Here is a 761-nt window from a genome sequence, read left to right as displayed (position 1 = left end):
AGCTGTGCTCACTATAAACTAAATGGTAGAACTCCTTGGACTTTTCGCTTATATTTCGCAATTTACATGTACATATAATGTCCTCCCCAGTTTTCGGGTCGATATCGTGGTTATATTTCGTTTTTCACGGTACTGAATGCTGGGTTTGTTCGAAACATGACTAAAGCTAACAGAGCTAATATCGTGTTTCCCCAGAAAATCACTGTTAAGTATCATTTCCAAATTTACCCTTAATTCATTTACTTTTCTTATCAATTGGCTTTATAAATAATCGTAACTCGTGGCTAACGCTAGTAGTGTGGGCTCATCTTCACTGAATATGGTTTATAGATATAAATTTGTTATCCGAGGCAAAAAACGTATAAATAAAATTCCGAATGAAGTTTCTTTTATAGTCTACCCTTGGAAATAATTCGCGTATCATAGAAAACACGCGCCATTATACAGGGATAACTGAATGATTATTCCGAAATGAATTTAAAGTTCGTCATATGACTTGTAGACTATACAAATACTTAGTCGTTACTAGAATAACGACACCATCAGTAACTCAGCCATTCGATGGGTATAAGCGAAAAGACAATAAAAAATACCATAAAAGTGCTTACTGGGATACAGTGGGTTTGCAACAATAGAATTACGTATATTATGGCTTCCTCAAGACCGACTTTCATCGCGGCGAAAGAGTTACTTAATGTAAACAATGACATTAAGTATTTCCGGGTATGTCTGGGTAAATGTCATATGTCAGGATAATAGTA

This window comes from Penaeus japonicus, unplaced genomic scaffold, assembly GCF_977035675.1.
Source record: "Penaeus japonicus unplaced genomic scaffold, GWHDUDI00000001_assembly GWHDUDI00000032, whole genome shotgun sequence".
NCBI classification, from domain to species: domain Eukaryota; kingdom Metazoa; phylum Arthropoda; class Malacostraca; order Decapoda; family Penaeidae; genus Penaeus; species Penaeus japonicus.
Note: the sequence above shows the minus strand (reverse complement) of the source record.